General features: G+C 44.8%; 1 long non-coding RNA gene across 2 annotated transcripts in view; it reads left to right on the forward strand.

The window, feature by feature from the left end:
* The first annotated feature begins 8,871 nt into the window (after positions 1-8,871).
* Positions 8,872-13,312, forward strand: part of LOC128328823 (uncharacterized) — a 28,473-nt gene continuing 24,032 nt past the window's right edge. Inside the window, exon 1 of one of the 2 annotated variants that reach the window (XR_008309408.1) lies at positions 8,872-9,010. This is a non-coding gene — a long non-coding RNA (uncharacterized LOC128328823). The remainder of the gene's footprint in view (positions 9,011-13,312) is intronic. The other variant, XR_008309407.1, reaches the window with a different exon arrangement.

A 13,312-nucleotide genomic window follows, 5' to 3' on the forward strand; every position in this document is an offset into this window, starting at 1 on the left:
GACTTCAACTCCCATAATTCCCAGCCAAAGGCCATTGGGGCTGGGGATTATGGGAGTTGAGGTCCAATAACATCTGGGGACCCACATGTTGAGAATCCCTGATCTATAGTGTTCCAACAGCAGGGCCTGGAAGTCAAAGGTATCTCTTCTCCCCTCATCCCTGCCCCCTTCATTATTATTATTTATTATTATCATTTATTTGATTTCTATTCTGCCCTTCCAAAAATGGCTCAGGGCAGTTTACACAGAGAAATAACAAACAAACAAACAAACAAACAAACAAACAAACAAACAAGATGGCTCCCTGTCCCCAAAGGGCTCACAATCTATAAAGAAACACAAGTTAGACACCAGCAACAGTCACTGGAGGTTCTGTGCTGTGGGTGGATAGGACCAGTTACTCTCCCTCTGCTAAATAAAGAGAATCACCACGTTAAAAGCTGCCTCTTTGCCAAGTTAGCAGGCACTGAGAATGTGATCTAAGAACAGCAGCTTCACCATGGCACTCTCAGACCCTTGGATTTTCTTCCCCATTCCTGGTGGGAATGCTATACTGTGTGTTGGAATGCCTCCCTTACCTCACACACCCCAATACCATGTTCAGCACCTTAATACCATCATCAGTACTCCTTGAGATAGAAGAACTGGGGAAAGAAGGCAAGAATAAACAGGTACAAACAACCAGAAAAATAGCTATTTGCTTGGCAGGCATCTTTAAAATGGTGCCTCTTGTATACTCCTGTCAGTGGTACATGACAAATTGAATGGAATGGATTAAACAGCAGGAGCTTAAGACCATAAGAACATAAGGACAGCCCTGTTGGATCAGGCTCAAAGCCTATCTAGTCCAGCATCCTGTTTCACACAGTGGCCCACCAGATGCCTCTGGGAAGCCCACAGGCAAGATGGCATGCCCTCTCTCTTGCTGTTGCTCCCATGCAACTGGTATTGAGAGGTACCATGCCTCTGAGGCTGGAGATGTCATATAGCCAGCCACCAGACTAGTAGCCATTGATAGATCTGTCCATGAATTTGTCTAAGCCCTTTTAAAACCATCCAAACTAGTGCCCATCACCACATCCTGTGTCAGAGAATTCCATAGACTGATTAATTTATGGATCTGTCCCACTTTATTTTATTTATGTATTTACATTTATATCCTGCTCTTCCTCCAAGGAAGAGCCCTGTGAGGTAGGTTAGGCTGAGAGATACATGACTGGCCCAGAGTCACCCAGTGAGCTTCATGACTGAATGGGATTTGAACTCGGGTCTTCCTGGTCTTAGTACAATGCTCTAACCACTACACCATGTTGGCTCTTTGTAGCATGGCTCTTAGACACCACTTGCCCACCTTCCTAAATATTTCTGTAATATTTAGAGAATCTGGCCGTAACCATCTCCATTCCAGCATCATGGTTCTGTATTGTAATTCTGTAAATCCTTGGATAACCAACAGTATACCATACTTTATCTAAAGGGGTTGAAGGAAGACGGGGTCAGCCTATAACAGGGATTCCCAAACTTTTTGAACAAATGTAACCTTCTATTGCAAACAGCTCAGGTATCCCATAAAGATTTGTTTATGTTTGTGTGTGTGCAAACTGAGATGTTACATTTATGAGACAGGCTACTCTGTCCAGTCACTGGCGTACATCCTGACCAAGTTACTTAAGAATTAGTTGAATTCACTCCCATTTGAAGTAAAGTTGTCCTATTAATTTCAATAAGACTGCTTATGAGCAGTGTAGGGAGGCAAGAGGGCTTTGAGTACCCTCTGGGGGCCCTTCAAGTACCCCTAGGGGTACTAGTCAGAGGCTCACTTACTCCTGGATTTTAAGGCCAAAGTTCAGGGCCTCCACACCCCTTGGGGCCCTCCAAATCTTCTTTAGTCTGTCCTGAGTAGTTGGGTCACCATGCCGTGCCACTGGCCTGTGCTGCGCCAGGTGGCCGAGTATAATTGTGACATGTGCGAGGTACTTTAGAGACAGAAGGGGGAGTGGGGAAAGAAATATGTGGGATGGGAATATGTTAAGTTGCATCTTGAAATGTTTCTGCTAATGCATATTTGCATACATATACCTGTTTTATATTCTTATACTAGCCAACCCTGCACAGAGCATCTGTGTACTCTTTGGGGCCGGCGGTTACCTCTTCCCCCCTACCTTTTGCCCCAGTGTCTGCTTCATGACCACGGCCAGCCCGTGCCAGGCCCAGCCTCCTCTCCTCCCCACTGTCACTTCTGCTCCCCCTTTCTTTCCCCCATCCTGGGCCTTGCCTCCGCGGCCGGGCCGGGCCTGCCGCTGCCTCCGGCCTCCACAGCCGGGCCCACCACCGCCTCTGGACTCCGCGGCCGGGCCTGCTGCAGCCGCCTCTGGCCTCTGTGGCTGGGCCCACCTCAGCCGCCTCTGGCCTCTGTGGCTGGGCCTGCCACGGCGGTGGCAACCAATCCTCCTGGGTGCACCTCAGCTAATCAGGCACCTCTGCCACCCAGCCAATCAGCTGGGCACCAGGACGCACATTCCAAGGCACACCCAGGAGAATTAAATATATAGTTTCTTGTGAATTCAGTTGTTGTTTGTGCCCTCAAGAACCCACTGTGTGTGTCACTGTGTGTGTATGCAGGGGGATGATGCTTAACTTTCAGAGGTGGGTGGGTGGACCTCCAAAATTACCTAGGTGCAACTCTGGTACTAGTACCCCCTGCTGAGAATCCTTGGCCTAGAAAATCCCTGTTGAGAATCCTTGGCCTAGAAAAAAGTACAGAATGGGTCCATTACTTTGTGCCTGCTCACCCTCTTAAGGAGGTACTTTGAGACTGGTTGTGATGAACCCTCCCACTTGTCTACCTTCCAGTACAGAACTACTGGCTGTTATACTTTCTTATCCCTCCTGCTCCAGGCTTGATTAGGTAAGAAAATAAGGCATTTATTCCTTCAGGCACGATGAGAGAGTCATCACTGCTGTGATGCAAAATCGGGAATCAAATAGCTACCCTTTGCCCTTTTTCATTTAGCCCATCCATCTGCTCATTTTACCATTGATTTTCTTTGTGCAGTAGGAAGAATTCCAAGAAAGCAGATGATAATGGAATCTTCCCTTGCTAGAAATGCTTATACTAAATCAGCACTACAGACCTTGCATTATCCAGCCCTGTTAACTAGAAGCTTGAAACTCTAGCCAATCCTGCATTTAAAAGAAGTTAGAAATGCTTCACTCTCTTTAAAATCAATTTACTGCTGTGCTCACCATGGTCTCTAGGGAGACACATTAGGGCAGACTCTGGGAAGGTTATTGAATCATTTTCCCCCACTGATTGTCATGAGTAATGGTTTTCAGTTTTTAACAAAATAAGTCCTAAAATGTACAACACAGAGAGACAGACACAAAGAGAAATACAACTAATTAATATCCATAGTCTGGCTTCCCCATATTATAATATGTGTATACAGATAATAACATTTATATTCCATCTTTCAACTTCAAGAAGATTCACAGTCAGTTTCTCTCTCTCTATATATATAACTGCTTGGGCCTCACTCACTGACATGAAACTCCCAGACCAAACCACCACAAACACAAAACATGCCATTTTCACAGGTAGGTTCCAGACCTCGCCCAGACTACCAGAAAAATTAAAAATCCCAGGAAAAGTTATTTCCCGGAACATGTGGAAAAAACTAACTGCTCTCATTTGAAATGCATGGGGAATGATGCCTTCCAACAAACTTTGGCAGTTTTCTCAGGTACTTTTAAAGACAGAAAGTCTCCCGACAGAATTATTAGGAAACCAACAAGCTCTATTTTTTCATTCCTCTGCGTTTAAATCCACAGGATTGAAAAGCAATCCTGGATTTCTACAAAATTTGCACAAAATTTGCACAGGATTTCCACAAAAATTGCTTAAGAAATTTTAAAAAACCATGAAAAAAATTCTACATCCTCAAAACAAAGCACCTCTTCTGGTCATCAACTAGCAAGGAGTGAATGGAAAGTGTATACTCTTTTTGTGGTACAGGAGGAATGCTTGGAATATTCAAGCCCTTTCACTAGTATAAAATAAAAAAAATAAGGCTAGGTTAACAGCATACGAAGATGCTGGTTAAAAAGTTAATCAGGATTAGAAAGCCCACTGGAGCTCATTGTGTGAATCCAGAATTTAAGAATTTAATATCTTAATTTGATGAAAGAAAGAAAGAAAGAAAGAAAGAAAGAAAGAAAGAAAGAAAGAAAGAAAGAAAGAAGGCACTTGGAGAGAATCTTGGTGGGGAGAATTCCTGTGGCTTTTTGGAAGGAATTCCACCAGTAGGACACCACCACAGAAAAAGCTGCCTGCCAGGGAATGAGGTCACCATCCATCTAACTTATAAGACAGATACACCTGGAGCAAAGCTTTCAGCAATTACCTCAGAGAATGGGCTGGCTTGTACACGAGCAAATGGTCCATTCTCTACTGAGTCTGAAATAATTTAGACTTTAAAGCTCAATACTATCAGTCTGAATTGCGCCGATGCCATGTGTTACAGAATTGGCACCCCATGTTAGGCGTAAAATTTTGTAACGTGGGTTCTGAAGGGCCCAAACGGCAGTGGAATTTGCAAAAGAGCACTAAAGGTAAAACAAGTGATAAGTATATTTATGCAAATATTCATTAATAGAAACATTTAACTTAACAGTTCTCACACATGTCTTTCCCACTCCCTGTTTTTTGTTCAACGGATACAATCTGTTTTGGGAAGAACGAAAGTAAGACAACTGTCCAACTTGCTCCTGGCCTGATCCAGCTCTTCTGTTTTCAAGCATTTACTTGCAGTTTTCCATGAAGGCCCACAAGACAAGAATTACAGCCCTAAGCAAGGGGTTAGGACTGGCTCAACTTTTGTCGCATCAGAGAGTTAGACATCCATCCATTATCTCCCTCTGGGTCTACTCACAGCACAGCAGAGTAGCTACTTGACCACACTCACCAGCCTGAACCAAATTCTACCAGCCTGAACCAAGTACTACACCCTATTGGTGTGGGGGTGGGGGGTGGGGGCGCAGGGTACAGTGCCACTATTGGTCTCTAAGTAGGATGGGAAAGAATGGGAGGGGGTTGGGGCAGGCTGGATTGGGAGAGCAAGAGGAGAAAAGGGGATATGGAGACATTAAGACAATTCTTCAAAGTTTTTCCTTGCGTGGAAGAAATTCTTTTCAAATTTCAGTTTCTCTTTGGAAGGAACCTGAAGGGAGCCCTGAAATTCTGTTTGAATTTCAGGTTGTCCTGGCAGTACCCTGAAGTACTCTTCAAATTGCATCTTGGAGAAATGTTAAATTCAGGGTCATAATGCTTTCCTCTTTTGTATTGCACAAGTTTAATGGTTGTGAAAAGTCCATTAGCACTGCCTTCTGGAATGTATCTGCCAGGAAGGAGCAGAACCAGCAGGGCTTGGTACCTGCAATTCTCTTCCTGGAGAAGTAGTCTAAAAGTCATAGTCATGTGGGGCATGGTCTTTCCCAGTTATGTAATCAGTATTAAAATAAGAGAATTACAACAGAACTGTTTGGATTTGGGCTGTTTTCCCAACAATTGGGGTAAATAGTCAGGATCTAATGACAGTATTAAGGTGTATAGATACATGTTGGTTCACAATTCTTAAAGTAGTGGTGTATTTTAAGGAGGTTGCTTGGGCAGACTTAAGCATTCCCTTTCCTTCTTTTATACTTCCATAAAAAGAGCTCCTTCTTGGAACAAGAAAAGCAGTCTCTCTCCTGTCTGGGGGTTTTAGGCACTTCAAGTTCTGGACACAAGTTGGGGCAGTCCTGGAATTATGGAGGGAAAGGTAGTGGGCCTTTAACTAAATCCACAAGTCTCATCATCTGATTCCTCTCAATATTAGCCAAATCATGTTCCCCGACCCATAGCCGCATGTTTAGGGAACAGTCAAAAAGTGAGGGAGTTAGGTCTATTATAGCACATACATTTATATACCGCTCTATAGCTGGAAGCTCTCTAAGCGGTTTACAATGATGTAGCATATTGCCCCCAACATTCTGGGTACTCATTTTACCGACCTCAGAAGGATGGAAGGCTGAGTCAACCTTGAGCCCCTGGTCAGGATCGAACTTGTAACCTTCTGGTTACAGGGCGGCAGTTTTACCACTGCGCCACCAGGGGCTCATTATGTCCCCTCATAATTCAGATTTGCCTGGGGTAAAATATTTGCTCTCTCACAATTTGTTGATATTTCAGCAGTTATGTGAGGGGTTGAGAGGGCTCTGAAACTTTTCGGGGATCCTGAAAGTTTCTTTGAAATTCCCTAATGGTGCAGGGGGTTAACCTAAAGCGGGGTGATGTGGCAAGGGTGTTTCCTCTTTATTAAAACCCCCATTTTTTTGCTTTAACAAGTTGTGAAAGGCAGCAGCAGCAGAATTCAGCACTAGCTTTGTTGCCTGGCCAGAATGACACAGAATGATGCCATTTCATGGCAGTGTCATTCCCTAGTACATTCAAGGAAGGAAAATTATGTTGGCTGGGTGGCAGTTGGTGCATAATACAGTTCCAGCTGCCTGCAGCACAGTTAAAGCAAAATGCAACATTACCACTGCTCTACTTTAGGTAGGATCTCCACCACACAGACAAATTTTGAGGAAATTTTGGAAACTTCCCTGACACTGCCAAATCTCCCCACAGATTTTTGCCCCCACATAAGTGGGGGTGAAAAGAGGGATATTTTGCTCCAGCCCTATATCCAAGCACTGAGCTGCAGGGAAGTTTGCAAAAGTTTCCATTTTTGGAAAGGCGGTATAGAAATTGAATGAATGAATGAATAAATAAATAAATAAAACCCTAGTACAGGTTGCTGATTGGAGGTGATGATTTGGGGTGATCTTGCCCATTGTACTTTTAAAGTGAAATGAAACGAAACGAAACATGGTTGCATTCTTCAGAAGCATCATGCAGCAAGATTCACACAATGCATTTTAGGAAGTAAAATCAACCTCATTCTGAGTGTGTCTTCCGAATTCCCTACCTTCACTGGAATGAAATAAGAAAGTGTGGATCAGACTTCGGAACTTAATCCTGAACTCACTCCCTACCCTCAGTGGCTTAGTTTGGGAGGCAGGGGGGCATCACACACACACACACACCCCTAATCCTGTGAGCAGGGAAAGCAAACTCCTCCTATTTCACTGCACAGATGGGAAAGTACAATGCTCAGCTGCTATCACCATCTATGAAAACTATGAAGCAGCATGCATTCTGCAACACATTGAGGCAGACATGTCCTTAGGGGTTTTTAACATTTGCAACTTCTTTGAAGCCAATCTGGCAGGAAAATGCTGGTGGTAGCCAGATTGGCTTTAAAGAAGTTGCAAATGTTAAAACTAACAATATAGCTACCGAAATTTGTTCCGGAATGCATGCTGTTTCATAGTTTTCAAAGGGAAATATAACCAATATTTCAAGGTTTGCTGGTGATTGTGCAGAAAATAAAACCGGAATCAATGGTTATATGGCTCTGTCTGCTTCAACAGGGCTGCAGGTGAAGACACAGGTGAATCTGTTGTGGCAGGGACCCAAGATCAGATAACTGTCACATGACCAGAGCTAATTGTACACAATTGTCACATGACCAGAGCTAATTGTACACAGAGAGCTAATTGTACTGAAGATGTTAGCAGCTCCTTTGTGTGTAAAGAACCTGAGTATGTCCCAAACTCCAGCTTTGATCAAGCTACCTTAGAACATTTTGTAGCTTTGACTTCCCATTGACATCAGTCTGGGGAAATGCATTGCAATAACACAACCCTGTTGCACTTTTCCTTCATTTCCCCTGGTGCCCGCCAGCAGCAGGCCAAAATCACCATTTGAGATATATTGCAACCACCACTTTGGGGAATGTTGTGTCAATGGCTGGCTGCCATTTCCCATCTAAGAATAAAAATCAAGTTGCATGAAAATGTTGTCATCAGGGCGCTTAAAAAAACCAACATCTCAAAAAGTACTGTCTGGAGCACAGAGATCTTTTCTAGACAGAACATAGTCAAAGTTCTAGTTAGATAGCTTCAGCTTAAGTAAAGTTGCACTGCAAGGCAGTAATTTGGATTTTTCAGAGTGTTGCCAGTTTGACAAGGGGGAGAGAAACAGTTGATCGGATGGACCTGCATCTGTCAGCAATATTGGATCTATGCAGCAAAATCCAGGACTAGCTACACACCGACCACATGCCTAGTATGGAACAGACTGCTTTCATCAGAACTAATCAAATAACAGCTTCTCCGCAGAGGCGAGTTTGATGGGCAACATTAACTCCCATAAAGCAGCTTTAATAAGTAAACACATGGTGAAATCATTATGTCTCATCACTCCATGGGAGAGTATTACAGCTTACGGCCAAACTCAACTTGGGAGAAGACTACCTCCAGTCTATGCCTCTTCTCTCTCTCTTCCTTGTTGGTTGAGTTTAGAAGTCCAGTTCATGTTTTTGTTGTAGTGAAACTTGGTAGAGTATGAGGATGATCCAGGCCAGGTTTTTCAAAGAATCCAGAGAAGACTAACTAGGCCTCTGTAGCCTGGCTTGTGTGAATCCAAATAAAAACTGCTTCTTCAAACTATTCTTTGGTATTTTCTTCAGACACCAAAAAAAGTTTATATCTTATACTTGTGGTGCAATGAGACAGAGTCTGGGAAAAACACAGCATGATGACGTTTGTGTAAGACATTAGACAAGGGACAGAGAGAGAAGAGACTTAAGCCATATTTGGACATCACACAGAACCAAGGGTACAATGGACCAATGGTTCTGCCCCACCCCCTACAAGACTGCACTGGCTGCCAGGCTTTACCCACTGACTGATGGACAGCTGCAACAGCCAATCAGGATGGAGAGAGGGAGGAGCTTCCTTGCTTCAACTCTGGTCTCAGGGAAGGCTGTCTCCATTACTGAATTTGGATGTAATGGAGGCAGCCACAAACTGGAGGCCTGAGCAGTGAGCCTCACATGAAACGGAAGCTTCAAATTGGAGTTTGGTGAGTGAACCCTCAATTTGAGTTAGAGTCTGAATTGTGGTTCCCTGCATTGAGATGTTCAGGTTTGGGGAACTGCTCTCCCTGCAGAGCCCAGGTTTGGGAACCTGCTCTCCCTGCAGAGCCCAGTAATCCTGTGAAGCGCCTCAGCGTTTGATATGTAGCAGATTATTTACAGTAGGGCTGCATAACTTTGGCCCTCCTGCAGATTTTTATTTATTTATTTATTTATTTATTTATTTATTTATTTATTTATTAGTTGAACTTATACCTCGCCTTTCATTAAGAAAATCCCAAGGCGGCTGTTGGACAACAGATATTGGACAACAACTCCCATAAACTCTGACTATTGGCCACTGTGGCTGGGGATGGTGGGAACTCTGGCCCAAAAACATCTAGAGGGTCAAAGTTGTGCAGGCCTGATTTAGAGTATAGGATAACTTTTATTTAAGCTTCTCAGTATCATCTCTAGCATTAATGGTAGATTATGCCGATTTGGGATTCTGAACAATGAAGGTTAAAATTTGGTAAGAAAATAATTCCTGTCAATACAGATATATTTTTTGTTCATCATAACGCCCCCCCCCCCCGCCCCGCTCTCAGTTAAAATAAATTGGGTTAACTACCAGCCTCTATTTTTGCCAAAATACCTCAGAATGACCCTGTATCAGGGACATAGTGGGTGGACATGGTGGCCACATATCCAAACATTGCTGCAGGACTCAAGGGGTAGGCATGGGCAGACATAAGCAATCAACCCTGCCAGGGTACTGGAGCCTCAGCAGCTGATCAAGTGGTCATTCTGCTTCTTGTGCAGACCCAGCCGAAATCCAGAAGCAAGATGAGTTTTGCATTGCAATATTACCTTGCTTTTTATACAAGAAAAAATTATTCAATCACTCCTCTGCCATTGCAGCTGAGGAAGAGATTTAATTTAATTTAATTTAATTTAATTTAATTTATTTGTTTATTTTATTGCTAAATTTATATACTGCCTTTAATTAAAACAATCAGAAGGCAGTTCACAGAAAAGTTAAAACAAGACTATAAAAATACACAATTAAAATATTAACATAAAAATATAAAAACATGAGTCTGACTAAAAATTTAAAATACAAGCATAAAATAACCATACAAGATACAATATACAAAGAAGCAGCAATAGAGACAATCATATAAAAGCCTGGGTAAAAAGCCAAGATTTAACACACTTTCTGAAAACTGTGATGGAGACTGAAAAGATAGATAGATAGATAGATAGATAGATAGATAGATAGATAGATAGAGTTTATTACGGTCATAGACCAGCTAATCTTTACATTTTACAAAATATTTGATTAAGTAATGCAGGCTTTATGAAGCTTACATACAGTAAAACAAAATTTGGCCACATTAACAGTCATCCCAGGTTTAAAATTGGACAGCAGATACTCCAGGTAAAAAAGATCGGTGTGGCCCGGACAATTCTTAAGCAAAGGTAAAATAAACTTAGAACGACTATCCTTATAAAATTCACAGTAAAGAATTACATGAGCAGTGGTCTCTATTTCACCTGCACCACAGGGACAAAGGCACACCGCAAAGGTACCCACTTGTATTTTCCCTCCAAGACCACGGTAGGAAGTACCGGTACATTGAGGCGGGCCAGGGTCAATGCTTTCCTAAATTTAGATACTAGAATGTTATCTAAATAATCGGCGGGTTTAAGATTAAAAGCTTGAGGGCCTATATCAAGCCCTCTTGTCAAGCATGCAGATTCCTCTTGCAGCTCTATATCTAGAGCTCGTTGTTTGATAAATTGAATAGCCTGATTGAATCCCCGCCCTATAAGTTCTTCCTGGGATGTACCGAGATGATGCAGCTTTGTTTTAAATACTGTTTTCCATTTGGATATAAAGCTATCAGCTAATACTAGAGGGGCAAGGCCAGTAGGAAAAAATACCAGGTTCAACCAAAATTTGATTATACACAGCCAAATTTTCAGCTTTAACGTGGTAACCCCAGCCTCTCTTCGGAGAGCAGCATTAGTAATAGCACAGGGAACTTGTAGAATAGCCCTTAGAACCTTTGTCTGGATTACTTCCAAAGGAGTAAAGTTGACTGACTGAAAAGCAAATAGCCACGGGGAGAGCATTCCAGAGTCTGGGGGCAGCAACAGAGAAGGCCCTGTCCTGAGTGCACGACAGCCGAGCTTCCCTCATTGTCGGCCCCCGGAGCAGAGCCCCCTCAGATGGCCTCGTGAAGCAGGCAGCAGCCCTTGGGAGCAGGCAGTCCCTCAGGTATCCAGGGCCCAAACCATTAAGGGCTTTAAAGGTCAAAACCAGCACCTTGAATTGGAACTGGAAACAAACTGCTAGCCAGTGCAGCTCTTTCAAAATGGGTGTGATGTGATCCCAGTGGGCAGCTCCAGATAAAATCCTAGCTGCTGCATTTTGCACCAGCTGTAGTTTCTGAATATTCTTCAAGGGCAGCCCCACGTACAGCATGTTACAGTAATCCAGCCATGGCATGGCTAAGTTATGGGTAACTGTGGCCAGATCTGCCTTCTCGAGAAAGGGATGCAGCTGGAGCACTAGCCGAAGCCATGCAAATGCACTCCTGGCCACCACCTTCACCTGAGCTTCCAAAACCAGAGCTAGGTCCAGCAATACCCCAAGCTGTGTACTTGCTCCTTCAAGGGGAGTGCAACCCCATCCAGAACCAGTAGAATCTCCTCATCCTGTTTGGCTCTCTTACTGACCAACAGTACCTCCATCTTGTCCTGATTCAGTCTCAGTTTATTGGCCCACATCCAACGCATTACGGCCTCCAGCCCCCGATTCAGGACATCTACTGCCTCCCTAGGATCAGGTGACAAGAGGAGATAGTGCTGAGTGTCATTGGCATGTTGCTGACAACGCAGTCCAAGTCCCCGGATGACCTCTCCCAGTGGTTTCATGTAGATGTTAAATAGCATGGGGGACAAACCCTGCGGGACCCCACAGACCAATTGGCATGGAGCAAGCCCGGTGGTTCTCACGCTTGGCCAATATCGGGCTAGCCCACTTTTGGCTGATCGTGAGAATCGCCTCACTGTAAAGAAAATGTAGGGCAGCTTAATTCTGTAAGTGTTCCAGGTTTTCTAGCCTATATGGCTTAATTAACAAAACCCACCCACCCTCTTTTGTCTGTGTGTGCTGCTAATATGATTTCAGAGGTGCCCAACACTATTCCTACTTTAAGATTATATGGCAAAATGTTATCGTTAAAGTGCCTCAAGTACACATAGAAGCTATTTTCATGAGCAAGCAAAACCGGGTTATGGGCGCCCAGCCCAGTTTCTCACTCGTGAGAACCACCAGGCTCAAGGGCGAGTCTGGTGGTTCCATGGTGGCAAGCCCGCCAATGTAGCCACCTCCTTAAATGAGGTTAATGGTCTGAGTGCTCCGTTAACCTCGTTTTCTGGATCGTGTGTCAGCTGCGGCTGCTTGCAGCCACACCAAACACACCGGGGGGAGGGGGGATCCCAGGAATACAACATGCACTCGTGCGGTGCATTACTGGGGTTGGGGGCGGCTGCATGGTGGCACTTTCCTTCGCCCAGCCCCCAGAGCTGCCAGGCAAGGCACAGTGAGGTGCAGGCAGCCTGCAGGAGAGCTGCCGCTCGTCTGGGTGGGCGAATCGCCCACCCAACCTTGGGTGAGTGATCATCTGCGGGGAGAGCAGGTCAAAGCTGATCTCCCTACAAACCTCCTCTCAGCACTTCACACTGCTTGTGTGAAGCACCTCTTAGTGACACGTGGAGGAGATTCTCACAATCAGCAAAAAGTGGGCTAAGGGAGCCTAGCCTGCTTTTTGCTGATCGTCTGCTGCCATGGGAGCTGCACAGCTCCTGGCAGAAAACTCTCCTAATTCCCCCTCCCCTTAGCCGAGGTTTGGGAAGCGGGTGCTCCGCTAACCCCGTCTTTTTGATCATGTATTGCCACGGCACAGCTCTGCGCCGTGCTGTGGCAACACATGAGGAGACCCCTGGCGGGAGGCTGAAACAAGCCTCCCGACCCTGGGGGTCCCTCCAGAATGCCCCGTGCATCCTAGAACTTTGGGGGGGCCACATGGCCCCCAATCCCCGCAGCCCCTGCCGGCTCCGTGACAGAGCCAGCAGTCCTGTGGGCAGCCGATCTGGCCGCCCTGGGCTGTCTGGGGATCGTCTGTGGGGATCATCTGCAGGGAGAGCGGGCTAAGCCTGCTCTACCCGTAAACCCTCTGAAGGCGGGTCTCACCGACCGTGAGACTCGCCTCATCGTGTGGGTTTAATAAGTTTGTTTA

This window comes from Hemicordylus capensis, chromosome 6, assembly GCF_027244095.1.
Source record: "Hemicordylus capensis ecotype Gifberg chromosome 6, rHemCap1.1.pri, whole genome shotgun sequence".
NCBI classification, from domain to species: domain Eukaryota; kingdom Metazoa; phylum Chordata; class Lepidosauria; order Squamata; family Cordylidae; genus Hemicordylus; species Hemicordylus capensis.